Here is a 16,152-nt window from a genome sequence, read left to right as displayed (position 1 = left end):
TCTCTATATATATAGAGAAAAATAAATCTAATTACTGATTTTCTTAATCTAATTAAATGAATGAACCTAGACATTTTTAAATCTACGTTCAAGCTAAGACTATTAATGAAAATATTTTATATTTTAATATGTAAGGTAAGAAAATAATCTTATTAAATACTAGTCAAATCTAGTCAATAAGGTTTTTAATAAAAGTAATGTCACGACCCAAAACCGATCGCGACTGGCACCCACATTTACCCCCCTGTCCCGCCGGTGCTGGTGCTGGCGCGGTTGTTACTCTAGTTCTAACCATCTGCGAAATAGAGTGAAGATGGTCAGATACCAATTTGTATCACCTAGATACCAATTGGATCCAAGTAATAGCACGAAAGAAAGAATGAAAGAATGGAATTTTCCTAAAGTCTTATAGCTTCTCAAAGAAAAGTAAAGGCGTCCCCCTACCGTTCCTTAAGACTCTACTAGACTCATTCTTGTGTGATGAGACCAACGAACCTAATGCTCTGATACCAAGTTTGTCACGACCCAAAACCGATCGCGACTGGCACCCACATTTACCCCCCTATGTGAGCGAACAAACCAATCTAAGCCTTAACATTTCAATATAATATCAACAGAAAGTAATGCGGAAGACTTAACTCATTAATAAAAACCAAATCAATAACTATTATTCCCCAAAATCTGGAAGTCATCACCACAAGAACATCTATAATCAAATGACTAAACTAAGAGTATTCTAAAAGCTAAAACAAGTAAAAGCTAGTCCATGCCGGAACTTCAAGGCATCAAGACATGAGGAAGAAGATCCAGTCCAAGCTAGAAACATTAGCTCACCCTGAAGATCCGATGTGACGAAGACTGGCTAGAATTGCGGTTGAGTTGAAGATGACGGTACGTTTGCTGCACTCCACAAATAAACAAGAAGAAAACATAAAAGTAGGGGTCAGTACAAAACACGGGTACTGAGTAGATATCATCGGCCAACTCAAAATAGAAAACAGTATATATTAAGCAATATCATAAAATCAACTAATATCCTTAGCATGCAGCATTTACAGTTATCATAACCCTTGGTTACAACACCAAGCACATCAATGAGGACTCACGCCTCCTCATCATACTCATTTGGGAATTAGGTTCATTAGATTTGAATATATTATCATCTTTCAAGATTCATTATCTTTATTCCCCTCGTGTCGGTACGTGACACTCCGCTCCTCATATACTATCCTGGTGTCGGAACGTGACACTCCGATCCTCATTCTATCCTGGTGTCGGAACGTGACACCCGATCCATATTCTATCCTGGTACCGGAACGTGGCACCCGATCCATATACTATCCTGGTGTCGGAACGTGACACTCCGATCCTCATATACTATCCTGGTACCGGAACGTGGCACCCGATCCATATACTATCCTGGTGTCGGAACGTGACACTCCGATCCTCATGTACTATCCTGGTACCGGAACGTGGCACCCGATCCATATACTATCCATGTGTCGGAACGTGACACTCCGATCCTCATATACTATCCTGGTACCGGAACGTGGCACCCGATCCATATACTATCCTGGTGTCGGAACGTGACACTCCGATCCTCATATACTATCCTGGTACCGGAACGTGGCACCCGATCCCATAATCTCACTACTTTCGTTCATCAAGCCTTCTTTTATACCAAGGCATCATCATTAACAAAGTAGATTAGGGTTTCTTTTCAAGATTCAGGATTCAATAGCTTCATCATGCTTATTATATCATAATTACATAATCACATCATTCATGCAAGCATACAATTAAGCATATAGAAGGGTTTACAATACTACTAACACATATCATTCACTATTAAGAGTTCACTACGAATAACATGAAAATAACCATAACCTACCTCCACCGAAGAATTGCGATCAACAAGCTATCTTCTCAGAATCCTTGCTATCCTCTCCGTTTCTCTCTCTCTACTCGTTCTCTTTCTTTTTCTGTCTCTCTTTGTTCTTTCTTATTTTTCTTATTCAAACCCTCTTTCTTTTACCCTAATTAGTATATAATTAAGAATAAAAGATGGCAATAATAACCCACTAATTAACTTAAGGTTACCTCTTTTAACCCCCAAGTAATTAGACTTATTAACATTAATCCACTAACTTTATAATTAAAGCAGGAATAGTCAAAAACGTCCCTTAAAACGTATAAAGAAATCCGACCCGAACTGGGATTGTGTAGCCCGTGACGGGCCGTCGCGCCTGCGACGGTCCGTCCTGCTATCCGTCGCATAGTTCAGAGACCCAACTTTCCACCAAGGGTCTGTGACGGTCCGTCACACCTGTGACGGTCCGTCCTGCCATTCCGTTACGAAGTTCAAAGAGTCGATTTTCAGTACCTAATCTCAGATTTTTCTAAGTGTTTTGAAACGAGACCCTGCGACGGTCCGTCGTGCCCATGACGGTCCGTCGTGGGGTCCGTCGCTTCAGCCTATTTTTCCAGAAATAAAATCTGCTGCTCAAAACGACTAAACAGGTCGTTACAATAGATACCAATTTACCCATCGTTCGTCCCCGAATGATCACAAGAAGGAAGACAAGGGCGAAACGGAGTACCTGAATCTGTAAACAGGTGTGGGTATCTTTCTCGCATATCGACCTCCTTCTCCCAAGTTGCTTCTTCAACCGGCCGATTCTTCCATTGCACCTTGATGGATGCAATCTCCCTTGATCTCAACTTGCGAATTTCCCTATCTTGAATGGCAACCGGTTCCTCCTCATAAGACAAATTCTCATCAAGCAAAACTGAATCCCAACGGATAATGTAGTTTCCATCCCCATGGTATCTTTTCAACATAGACACATGGAATACCGGATGTACTCCGGACAGCCCTGGAGGCAAGGCTAACTCATAAGCCACCTCCCCTACTCGCTTAAGTACTTCGAAGGGACCAATATACCTTGGGCTTAGTTTACCTCTTTTACCAAACCGCATCACCCCTTTCATTGGTGAAACTTTCAACAAGACTTGTTCACCCTCCATGAACTCTAAGTCTCTAACCTTTCGATCTGCATATTCCTTTTGTCTACTTTGCGCCGCTAGAAGCTTTTCTTGAATATACTTCACTTTCTCTATCGAATCCCTCAAAAGGTCAGTACCCCAAGGTCTAACCTCGAATGCATCAAACCAACCAATGGGAGACCTACATCTCCTCCCATACAATGCTTCAAATGGGGCCATATCAATACTTGAGTGATAGCTATTATTGTATGAAAACTCCGCTAAGGGCAAAAAGCTATCCCAATGGCCACCAAACTCCATCACACATGCACGGAGCATATCCTCCAACACTTGAATTGTTCGCTCAGACTGACCATCGGTCTGAGGATGGAACGCAGTACTAAGGTCCAACCTAGTACCCAATTCTGCATGCAATGTTTTCCAAAATTTAGAAGTAAACTGCGTACCTCTATCTGATATAATGGAGAGTGGAACCCCATGCAATCGCACCACTTCCGAGATGTAAAGTTTTGCTAACTTCTCTGCATTGTAAGTCACCTTGACCGGAATAAAGTGAGCAGACTTAGTTAACCTATCAACAATTACCCAAATAGAATCAAACTTTCCCAATGTCTTTGGAAGACCAACTACGAAATCCATTGCAATCCTTTCCCACTTCCATTCAGGAATGGGCATTCTCTGAAGTGTTCCTCCGGGCCTCTGGTGTTCATACTTTACTTGCTGACAGTTTGGACATTTGGCAATAAACTCAGCAATATCATGTTTCATTCTACTCCACCAAAAGTGCTGCTTTAGGTCACGATACATCTTGGTTGCACCCGGATGTATCGAATACCTTGAACTATGAGCCTCTGTCAAAATAGTGTTGATCAAATCATCAACTCGGGGTACACATACCCTTCCCTTGATTCTCATAACACCTTCCTCATCGATTGTCGCTTCTTTAGCCTCTCCTTTCAACACTTTATCTCGGATCCAGATCAATTTTTCATCATTAAACTGTTTTCCCTTAATCTTGTCAAGAAAAGAAGATCTCGCCTCCACACTGGCCAACAATCCTCCCTTCTCATTTACTTCTAACCTCATCAAGTCGTTAGTTAGAGTCTGAACTTCTCTAGCCAATGGGCGTCTAGAAGCTTGCAAGTGAGCTAGACTTCCCATGCTTCCCGCTTTTCTACTTAAAGCATCTGCCACAACATTCGCTTTTCCCGGATGATACAAGATAGTGATATCGTAGTCCTTTAGTAACTCCATCCATCTCCTCTGTCTTAAGTTCAAATCTTTCTGAGTAAAGACATACTGAAGGCTACGATGATCCGTGTAGACCTCACACTTAACCCCATATAGATAGTGTCTCCATTGCTTTAATGCAAACACTACCGCGGCCAATTCCAAATCATGAGTTGGATAGTTACGTTCATGCACTTTTAATTGTCTTGAAGCATAAGCAATCACATTCTTCTCTTGCATTAGCACTGCACCCAAACCCGAATAGGATGCATCACAATAGACAATGAAATTCTTACCTTCCACTGGCAAGGTGAGAATTGGTGCAGTAGTCAACAGAGTCTTGAGCTTCAGAAAGCTTTCCTCACACTCGTCTGACCATACAAATGGAACATTTTGCTTAGTCAAGTTTGTCAGTTGGGAAGCAATAGAAGAGAATCCCTTGACAAATTGGCGGTAGTAGCTAGCTAACCCAACAAAGCTCCTTATTTCTGACACATTAGTAGGTCTTACCCAATTCTTCACTGTCTCAATCATAGAAGGATCCACCATCACTCCATCGTTAGAAACCACGTGCCCCAAGAAGGACACTGCATCTAGCCAAAACTCACACTTAGAGAACTTGGCATAAAGCTTTTTCTCCCTCAACATTTCCAATACCATTCTCAAATGCTCCTCATGTTCCTCCTTACTTTTAGAGTATATCAGTATATCATTAATAAATACGATCACAAAGAGATCCAAATACGGCTTAAAAATTCCGTTCATCAAACTCATGAACGCAGCAGGGGCATTCGTAAGACCAAAAGACATCACTACAAATTCGTAATGCCCATACCTGGTTCTAAAAGCAGTCTTTGGCACATCCGTTGCCCGTATTTTCAATTGATGATAACCGGATCTCAAGTCAATCTTAGAGAAGACACAAGCACCTTGTAACTGATCGAACAAATCATCAATGCGAGGAAGAGGATACTTGTTCTTTATGGTTACCTTGTTCAACTGCCGATAGTCTATGCACATCCGAAAACTCCCATCCTTCTTCTTTACAAACAAAACCGGAGCACCCCAAGGAGATGCACTTGGTCTAATGAAGCCTTTGCTCAACAACTCTTGAAGTTGGGCTTTTAACTCTCTTAACTCCGCGGGAGCCATTCTATAAGGGGGTATAGAAATGGGGCGAGTACCCGGTTCAAGATCAATACAGAAGTCAATATCCCTATCTGGTGGCATACCAGGAAGATCTGCAGGGAACACATCCAGAAACTCACGGACCACCGAAACCGACTCAATCGAAGGCACTTGGGTAGTGTCATCCTTGAGATGTGCCAAGAAAGCTAAACATCCTTTACCAACCATTTTCTTAGCACGAAGAAAGGAGATGATGCGCACCGGATTGGAAGTGTAGTCACCCTCCCACACTAACGGATCTGTCCCAGGCTTGGCTAACGTCACCGTTTTAGCATTACAATCCAAGATCACAAATTACGGAGAAAGCCAAGTCATACCCAGAATTACATCAAAATCAACCATTTCTAAGATAACCAAATCTACATAAGTGTTGCTCCCCACAAAGTTCACCAAACAAGACCTATATACCTTTTCAACTACCACAGACTCACCCACCGGAGTAGAAACACGAATAGGCATGTCAAGTAATTCACAACGTAAATTTAGACCATTAGCAAATGAGGAAGATACATAAGAAAATGTGGATCCAGGATCAAACAATACAGAAGCCATGCAATCACAAATCAAAAGATTACCTGTGATGACAGCATCTGATGTCTCCGCTTCAGATCTCCCAGGAAAAGCGTAGCAATGGGCCCCATTACTTGTCTGTCCATTGCCCCTACCATGTTGTGATGTAGTGGCTCCAGTTTGACCATCACCCCGGCCGTTTTGGTGACCACCATTACCTCGACCACCGCGTCCTCCAGAATGACGGCCTCTTCCATAACCACCTCTACCTCTAGCTATTGGGGGTCGGTAACTCTGTTTTGGACAATATCTCTTAATATGTCCAATCTCCCCACATCCATAGCACTCTCTGGGTTCATGCATAGGTCTCTCAGGGAAGTGTTGACCGGTCTGAGGTGGACCCCCAACTACAGTCTGTAGTGAAGACTGAATCGGTCGGACTGAGTAACCTCCGGAACCCTGTCCTCTAGGGTAAGAACCATTAAACTCACCTCCCTTTCGAAACCTTTTTGATGTCGATGTCGAGGTGAAGTCATCGGGCTTCACTCCTTCCACCTCTATCACGAAGTCTACCACTTCTTGGAAGGATTTTACCGTAGCCGCTACCTGTAATGCCGAAATCCGCAACTCTGACCTCAACCCCTTCACAAACCGGCGAATCCGCTCTTGTGGACTGAAACAAAGTTGAGTGGCATACCTGGATAGTGCGCGAAACCTAGCCTCATATGCATTAACCGACATCCTACCTTGCTCTAGGCTCCAGAACTCATCCCTTTTCCTATCCCTCAAAGTCCGGGGGATATACTTCTCTATAAACAAACTAGAGAATGAAGCCCAAGTCATAGGTGGTGCCTCTGTTGGGACACTCAACATGTGACCGCCACCACATTTTGGCGTTCCCTTGAAACTGATAACTCACGAACTCAACACCAAACCGTTCCACTATACCCATCTTGTGTAGTAGCTCATGACAGTCAACCAGAAAATCGTAAGCATCCTCCGATTCAGCACCCTTGAAGACTGGAGGTTTCAATTTCAAGAACTTACTGAAAAGTTCATGCTGATCATTTGTCATTATAGGCCCAGTAGTAAGACGTGGAAATGTGCCTATTTCCAATGGAACATCCATGCGGGGAGCCATAGTAGCCGCACGTTGTACCTCTGGAGCCTGAGGTGCTGGTGCAGAAAACATTGGAGGTGCCTGACCCTGATCAGATAACCCGCTAAGATAAGCAAGAACCTGGTTGATCATGTCTGGGGTAGGTTGGGGAGGCAATCCCTCATTCTGTACTTGTTCAGTTTCCCCTTCCTCACCCTCTCTCACTACCTCTTCAGTCGGTGGAGGAGTCACTGCCCTAGTATCAGATGGGCTAGGTGCTCGTCCTCTTCCTCTAGAGGACGTCCTCCCACGACCTCTGCCACGGCCTCTTGCCGTTACTCTTCCTCGAGCCACAGCCCCAGTGGCTGGTTCAGACGCACCCTGTCCCGCCGGTGCTGGTGCTGGCGCGGTTGTTGCTCTAGTTCTAACCATCTGCGAAATAGAGTGAAGATGGTCAGATACCAATTTGTATCACCTAGATACCAATTGGATCCAAGTAATAGCACGAAAGAAAGAATGAAAGAATGGAATTTTCCTAAAGTCTTATGGCTTCTCAAAGAAAAGTAAAGGCGTCCCCCTACCGTTCCTTAAGACTCTACTAGACTCATTCTTGTGTGATGAGACCAACGAACCTAATGCTCTGATACCAAGTTTGTCACGAACCAAAACCGATCGCGACTGGCACCCACATTTACCCCCCTATGTGAGCGAACCAACCAATCTAAACCTTAACATTTCAATATAATATCAACAGAAAGTAATGCGGAAGACTTAACTCATTAATAAAAACCAAATCAATAACTATTATTCCCCAAAATCTGGAAGTCATCACCACAAGAACATCTATAATCAAATGACTAAACTAAGAGTATTCTAAAAGCTAAAACAAGTAAAAGCTAGTCCATGCCGGAACTTCAAGGCATCAAGACATGAGGAAGAAGATCCAGTCCAAGCTAGAAACATTAGCTCACCCTGAAGATCCGATGTGACGAAGACTGGCTAGAATTGCGGTTGAGTTGAAGATGACGGTACGTTTGCTGCACTCCACAAATAAACAACAAGAAAACATAAAAGTAGGGGTCAGTACAAAACACGGGTACTGAGTAGATATCATCGGCCAACTCAAAATAGAAAACAGTATATATTAAGCAATATCATAAAATCAACTAATATCCTTAGCATGCAACATTTACAGTTATCATAACCCTTGGTTACAACACCAAGCACATCAATGAGGACTCACGCCTCCTCATCATACTCATTTGGGAATTAGGTTCATTAGATTTGAATATATTATCATCTTTCAAGATTCATTATCTTTATTCCCCTCGTGTCGGTACGTGACACTCCGCTCCTCATATACTATCCTGGTGTCGGAACGTGACACTCCGATCCTCATTCTATCCTGGTGTCGGAACGTGAAACCCGATCCATATTCTATCCTGGTACCGGAACGTGGCTACCGATCCATATACTATCCTGGTGTCGGAACGTGACACTCCGATCCTCATATACTATCCTGGTACCGGAACGTGGCACCCGATCCATATACTATCCTGGTGTCGGAACGTGACACTCCGATCCTCATGTACTATCCTGGTACCGGAACATGGCACCCGATCCATATACTATCCTGGTGTCGGAACGTGACACTCCGATCCTCATATACTATCCTGGTACCGGAACGTGGCACCCGATCCATATACTATCCTGGTGTCGGAACGTGACACTCCGATCCTCATATACTATCCTGGTACCGGAACGTGGCACCCGATCCCATAATCTCACTACTTTCGTTCATCAAGCCTTCTTTTATACCAAGGCATCATCATTAACAAAGTAGATTAGGGTTTCTTTTCAAGATTCAGGATTCAATAGCTTCATCATGCTTATTATATCATAATTACATAATCACATCATTCATGCAAGCATACAATTAAGCATATAGAAGGGTTTACAATACTACTAACACATATCATTCACTATTAAGAGTTCACTACGAATAGCATGAAAATAACCATAACCTACCTCCACCGAAGAATTGCGATCAACAAGCTATCTTCTCAGAATCCTTGCTATCCTCTTCTTTTCTCTCTCTCTCTACTCGTTCTCTTTCTTTTTTTGTCTCTCTTTGTTCTTTCTTATTTTTCTTATTCAAACCCTCTTTCTTTTACCCTAATTAGTATATAATTAAGAATAAAAGATGGCAATAATAACCCACTAATTAACTTAAGGTTACCTCTTTTAACCCCCAAGTAATTAGACTTATTAACATTAATCCACTAACTTTATAATTAAAGCAGGAATAGTCAAAAACGTCCCTTAAAACGTATAAAGAAATTCGACCCGAACTGGGATTGTGTAGCCCTTGACGGGCCGTCGCGCCTGCGACGGTCCGTCCTGCTGTCCGTCGCATAGTTCAGAGAGTCGATTTTCAGTACCCAATCTCAGATTTTTCTAAGTGTTTTGAAACGAGACCCTGCGACGGTCCGTCGTGCCCATGACGGTCCGTCGTGGGGTCCATCGCCTCAGCCTATTTTTCCAGAAATAAAATCTGCTGCTCAAAACGACTAAACAGGTCGTTACAAGTAATTCCTTTTGAGTTATCCTAATAATTTTTTTTAACAATCCTTCATATATCATAAAAAGAACAATAATGATGAATAGAAAAAATAAAAAGTTTGTTATAAATGCGCTTTCAGATATGTGAACAATACGTCAAATTGAATGTCTTTTAGATTTTGAATAATACTTTGGTTAAATCAATAACCGAACCAATAATTAACAATAAATAATTAATAAATTGATAACCGAAATGATAATAATTAATAACTAATAATTTGATAATCGAATCAATAATAATAAATAATTGATAAATCGATAATCGAACTAATAACAAAAAAAAAATCTCATGTGAATGGATGAAAAATCTTGGAATGCCCATAAGATCATATAAAACAATGAAGATTAATACAGTATAGGTGGCCAAAGAATAACGACACGATAAAACCTTTTTAGGAAGCGTTTTACCCTCAACGAGAGACTTTCTAGTGTGAACTCTAATTTAATTATACTCTAAATATGTGAGTATTGGAAACCAAATGATAAATTAAGAAAAAATACTTACAAGCCTATCAATGGAGAGTTGTTACAGTTTCATATGATGTAACTATAAAATTATTAAATAATTATCATATTAAATCTAATTATACCAAGATATTAACGAATGAAACAAGACATTAATTTTATTTGAGATATCCAAATCTTATTTTCCATAATCATTCATATATCGCAAAGAAAACATAATGAATATAAAAAATATCAAGAAACTTTGGTGGGTTTTCAAGTATGTATACATTAATGCGTCGAATTTGATGTGTCGTTGACTATGAACTATATCTTGATAATATAAAATTAAACTTATAGAATAATTGGGAAAGTTTAGAACTTTTATGAACCCACAATTCTTCTGTAAGCATACGATCATATGTCACTCCCCGAGATTATTCCTAGACCCGACACGGTGCATAGAGTTACAAGTTATCCCAAGCTAACCTCACAGCATGATAAAAAATTGGAACATAAACACAAAAGCTAAATCTGAATGTGTGTGTATATATATATCCCATAATACTGAGATAGACTAATATATAAAAGAAATAACATAAGCATAATCTAAGTTGATATGACTATCTGAAAACCTTTACTAATATGAGTTGCTAGGACAAACCCCTTCATAACTCAAATTCTCTGAAACTAAAAATAAAGATAAGGCTACTTGTCCTCGAAGTGATGAAGAAGACTCACAAATACTGTTGTTCGCTGATCATAGATAGCAATAACAACGAACTGAATATTAAACATTGTAGAACCTGTATTATCAAATAATATAGACAAAAAGTATGTTGTTAATACTTTTTTGTAACCATATAGGTGTGAATTAAGGAAAAGGAAATGATCACGATTACTACCATCTGGTCCATTGCTACCTTCAACAACATAAAACGGCACAACATTTGGTGTGGAGTCGTCAGTAGCATTAGCAACATCATCATCTTCAACAAGGAAATCGTCAGAAATGAAAGGTGAGTTCTTGAATGAACAACTCACATGCCTTAGCAAGCAAAACATGCGATTTCAGCAGCGATCATTCGAATATCCTTGTTCGCCTTCATGGTCTTCTTGATGCAGTTAGGTGGAAGTAGCAGATTGTTCATCAAATCATTAATGTTCTTCATTTCTCTCCGTTGGTTTGTCTAAAATATCTCTAGCTGTTGTTGCTTATTCTTTTCAATGTTAAGTTGTGCCGGCGTTGGGTACCAAGTGGATCGAGTTGCATTTACTGCGGATTTTTCAGAGTTTTTTCTATGATGATCTTTTCTATGTTCACACACACACACACACACACACACGCACACACGCGCACACGCGCACACGCGCACACGCGCGCGCGCGCACACACACAGCGCGCGCGCGCACGTATATGTAAGTTTTCTAAATTAAATTAAATGAATGAACCTAGACATTTCTAAATTAACCTTCATTAAGCCTATAAATGAAAATTTGTTACATTTTAATCTGTAACAATAAAATTGTAAGATAATCTTCTTATTAAATACTAGTTAATTCTAGTCAATAAGGTATTTAAGAATGAACCTGAACATTAACAAAAATAATTCTTTTGAAGTTATCCAAATAATTTTTTCTACACTCCTCCGTATATATATTGCAAAAGAATAATAATGAATAGAAAAAAAATATATTTTTTATAAAATTGGGCTTTTACATATATGTACAATGCGTCAAATTTGTTCTCTGGTAGACACTATCAATCATTCTTTGATAAAACAAGATTAATTTTATAAATAATTGGTGAAGTTTACTTTAAGAACTAAGAATTCTCTTATAAACTCATAGTTCTATTATATCACATTATACCCGCACAATCTTTGTCGTTGTCGCGAAATTTTAGCTACCAGGTCATTCATGTATCTTGATATTCTTTAGTGCTTTTAAAAAATTTCATTATTTCATAGGAGCGGCATCACTGCACACTCATATAGTTCGATCATCAAATGTATATAAAAGATATGAATTAGACTAAGTGTTTTACTTAACATCAATTTGCGATTTAATACTATATTCACATCTCATAGGAGGGACGCCATAGTTTAATAATAAATACATAATGAACATATGATTAGTTGTTATACATATATGAACCTAGTTCATCCGATCTCCAATTACAAAGATTGGATTTTTATCATTGTTAATCATCTAAAATTAAAAAAAATAAAATTACAATAGCTCTTAGATGTTTCGTTAGTCTTTGAATTAATCTGAAAATTTTGATGTAAGTCCAAGCACACTAATGAATATAGAAAATAGTTATCACTATAGTGTTAATAACGATACAAGTAAATAAGTAACTTCTTGTTTTTTGTGTTTTTTATGAGAACAATTAGGTTTATCAGTTAAATTTTGCATTATTTTTACTTTGTTTTAATTTACAAAAGAGAATACAATTAGTTGAATTACTTTACTAACTGTAATTCAGTCAAAAGAGTAAACTTAAGTTTGACAAAATTGCTTATAAACTTTTTTGGTTCAGTAAGACATAAAAAGATCAATTTAAACAGACAATACACTTTATTCAACACATTTTTACTATTAATTTATATTATAGACAAGGGGTTTAAAATAAAATAATGTGAGTTTTAGCAAAAAGAATGTAACAAGACAAACAAAGTTTTCTTGATTTCTTCTATTTGATTGAGGTTAAGGAGAATAAATATTTTTTTTTTATAAAAATGATAACGTGTATCATAAACAATTATTTCTTTCTATAAAATATTAACACAAAAATAATTTTTGGGAAGAAATTGAGGCCCCCTAAAATTGGGGGCCTTAGGTATGTTCCTTTTTTTATAAGCAGTGAGCCGACACTGATCACAAGGATATTGATGACTAAACAAAATCTCTATATAAATTTATTTTCTCCAAAACTAAATAAAGTTTTAACAACTCGATGAGATATACCCTTAATCTTCAGTCTTTAATCATTCAAAACTGAAAAGTAATAGATACCATTTTATAATTATTGAAGTTTCAAAATTTACACTTCAAAAATGACACTTTGCAAAATAATTCACCACAAAATGTATAGCAGAATCTCACAATCAAAGCTTCGAACCCAAAAGTATTCGACATGAACTCAGCAAGATAACAAAATCTTCGAATTCCAAAGTCATTTAGAAACACCGATTAAAAAGAAAAAAAGGGTTATATACATGATCACATAGATATACATATATCTAAAATGCATGCATAAATTATAAAATAGTTACAACAATTTGAATGAAACAATGGAGAAGCATTTGATAAAAAATAGTTTAATTGTAAAAGGAAGGAAAGAGTGAGTAGTGCTTGAATTTCCACCCAAAAAATAACTATCAAGAACTAGTTGTTAATATTTTTCTATGTTTACAAGCTCAGATATAAAGAGAAATGAAGACTGATACATACATAATTGTGTGTTCTCTCTCTATATATATAGAGAGAAAAATAAATCTAATTTAATGAACGAATCTAGAAGTTTCTAAATCTACATTCAAGATGATCGGTCAACGGAAGCTTGTTACAATTTATTACGCAATAAAAAATTGTAAGATATATAATCATCTTATTAAATACTAGTTAATAAGTAAGGTATTTATAATAAATGAAACTAGACATTTATAAAAATGTTTTTTTTTGAGTTATCCTAATCATGTTTTTTACAATCCACCATATAGCAAAAGGAACAATAATGAATAGAAAAAAAAGTTTTAGTTGGATTTTCACATGTGAATACAGTGCTTTAGTTCTTGTAGACGCTGAATCGAACTTTGCTAAAATAAAATTAATTTTATAAAATAATTGATGAAGTTTAGAATTTCTATGAATCAAGAATTATTTTATTCACTCAAAGTTTTATCATATCACATTATATTCACAATATTATTATCGCTTGTCGTGATTTTTGCACTCTCAGGCTATACCTGTATAATGATATTCATGAATGCTTTAAAAAGATTATTATAATTTCATAGGAACAACACAAATTCACAAACGTATAGATCCAATCATCAAATATATTACCTATAGAAGATATAAATTTGATTAAACGTTTAACACAATCTTACTTTGCGGTATAACATTAAATTAAACCTATAAATGTAGAGGAAAACTAATTACAAATTTTCTAAACTTAATGAAGGTATAGGTGTTGATTGTTGATGTATAAAGGAAAACTAATTACAAATTTTCTAAACTTAATGAAGGTATAGTGTTGATTGTTGATGTACAATGCAACCATGGTAAGCAAATGAGGGAATGAGAGCTCATATACTTATTTTAATTAAATGAAAATCTTACTAATAGTAAAGACTACCTATAGATTATAAAAAAAAAAGGAAAAATCACCCACCCCCATCTGTTGACTTTCTTTTCTATTTTTCAATATCAAATTGAAATATTATGTAGGTACCTATTATATATGAAGTTTTTCGTTTTCTCATTTTCAGAATGAAGTTTTTAGGGTTTTTTTAGAAAAACTTTCAACTGACACATACACAGTAAAGTTAGCACTAAGTGTCACGACCCAAAACCGAGCCGCGACTGGCACCCACACTTACCCTCCTATGTGAGCGAACCAACCAATCTAACCCTTAACATTTCAATGTATATCAACATAAAGTAATGCGGAAGATTTAAACTCATTGATAAAAACAATTCAAAACTATTATTATCATCCCCAAAATCTGGAAGTCATCACCACAAGAACATCTATGATCAAATGACTAAACTAAGAGTATCCTAAAAGCTAAAACAAATAAAAGCTAGTCCATGCCGGAACTTCAAGGCATCAAGACATGAGGAAGAAGACCCAGTCCAAGCTAGAGGCATTAGCTCACCCTGAATATCCGGTATGACGAAGACTGGCTAGAATCACTGTTGAGTTGAAGATGACGGAACGTTTGCTGCACTCCACAGATAACAAGAAGAAAACATAAAAGTAGGGGTCAGTACAAAACACGGTTACTGAGTAGATATCATCGGCCAACTCAAAATAGAAAACAGTATATACCAAGTAATATCATAAACTCAACTATAATACTCAACATGTAGCAACAACAAGTACTATATCATTAACAATTACCGTCAAGTTCACACATGAGGACTCAAGCCTCAATATCATACTCAGTTGGGAATTAGATTCATTAGATTGAGTATATTAACATCTTTCAAGATTCATTAATCATATTCCTCTTGTGTCGGTACGTGACACTCCGCTCCCTCATATTCATTAATCCTCTTGTGTCGGTACGTGACACTCCGATCCCCCTACTACTATGTGTCGGAACGTGACACTCCGATCCCCTAGATCTACGTGTCGGTTCGTGACACCCGATCCCCTAAATCTACGTGTCGGTTCGTGACACCCGATCCCCTACATCTACGTGTCGGTTCGTGACACCCGATCCCCTAAATCTACGTGTCGGTTCGTGACACCCGATCCCCTAATTCTACGTGTCGGTTCGTGACACCCGATCCCCTAATTCTACGTGTCGGTTCGTGACACCCGATCCCTTAATTCTATGTATCGGAACGTGACACTCCGATCCCCTAATCTCTTTCTATCAATTCATCAAGCCTTCTTTCTCACCAAGGCATCATCAATCTCATTACTTTAGTTCATCAAGCCTTCTTTTATACCAAGGCATTATCATTAACAAGAGATTAGGTTTTTATCAAGATTTGGGATTCCATGACTTCATCATGCTTAATATAATCACAATTATATAATCACGTTCATGCATGCATACAATTAAGCACATAGCAGGGTTTACAATACTATCAATACATATCATTCTCTATGAAGAGTTTACTATGAAAGCATGAAAACCATAACCTACTTCCACCGAAGAATTGAATCAAGCAAGAATTTTCCCAAAGCTTTGTGTTTCTCCTCTTCCTCGTTCGATTCTCCCTCTCTTTCTTTCTCTTGTTCTTTCTATTTTCTTTATTCAAACCCTCTTTCTTTTACCCTAATTAGTATATAATTAAGAATAAAAGAT

This window comes from Solanum lycopersicum, chromosome 3 (genome assembly GCF_036512215.1).
Source record: "Solanum lycopersicum chromosome 3, SLM_r2.1".
Taxonomy (NCBI): domain Eukaryota; kingdom Viridiplantae; phylum Streptophyta; class Magnoliopsida; order Solanales; family Solanaceae; genus Solanum; species Solanum lycopersicum.
The sequence above is the reverse complement of the archived record's forward strand: the minus strand, read 5'-3'. Positions refer to the sequence as shown.